The 805-nt window shown below is 32.0% G+C and overlaps 1 non-coding gene across 1 annotated transcript; it reads right to left on the reverse strand.

Annotated features, from left to right (window-relative positions):
* Positions 1-345: 345 nt before the first annotated feature.
* On the reverse strand, positions 346-449 carry LOC141410548 (U6 spliceosomal RNA). The gene has a single exon (XR_012435396.1). It is a non-coding gene; the product is annotated as a U6 spliceosomal RNA (small nuclear RNA).
* Positions 450-805: the final 356 nt, after the last annotated feature.

The raw sequence follows: 805 nt of genomic DNA on the forward strand, positions 1-805 counted from the left end.
ATCCTTTTAAATTAGGACAGGTATTTCACATGGCATCTTTTGCAGAATGAATCCATTCAAATTTTGGATGACCTATTAGATACTTTTAAAGTACAATTAATCAGTTCAGTAATACATTTTCAGATTTTTCTGAAGTTTTACATAATTAACCTGCCTTTATATATTAAAAACTGAAATATTCCCTTTTAGAAAAATTAATCCCTGGTATTTTCATTCTTTTTTGTACTTCATGTGTGCTCTGAGTTTTAAGTATTTCTCTTTATGATTCTTCCACTAATTATTTATATATAAAGTATGATTGCTAATTACATTCACTCTTCTGGACACAGAACACCAGAACACCTATCAACCATGGTATCCTTCACAATTTGCATGTCATTCTAGCACAGAGGCCATATTAATTTTCTCTTTATTGTTCGAATTTTAGTTTGTGTTCTGATAAAGTTAACACTGAGTTCTTTTATTCTTTTTTAATACTTGAGATTTTTTTCTGGCCTGCCACATGATCTATGCTGGAGAATGTTCCATGAGCTGACAAGAAGAATGGTTGATCCGCAGGTGTTGGAAGGAATATTCCATGGATGTCTGTTAGGTCCATTTGGGGTCAATTTAACTTTGCCGTTGTTGTTGATTTTCTGTCTGAATAATCTGCTCATTACTAAAAGTGGGGTGTTAAAGTCCCCAACTGTTACCATATTAGAGTTTAACTCTCTCTTTAAGGTCTGTCAATGTTTGCTTTATTAATTTGTACACGCCAATATTGTTTTCACATATATTTAAAATGGCTATTTCCTTTTGCTAAATG

Source organism: Castor canadensis, chromosome 8, assembly GCF_047511655.1.
Source record: "Castor canadensis chromosome 8, mCasCan1.hap1v2, whole genome shotgun sequence".
NCBI lineage: Eukaryota > Metazoa > Chordata > Mammalia > Rodentia > Castoridae > Castor > Castor canadensis.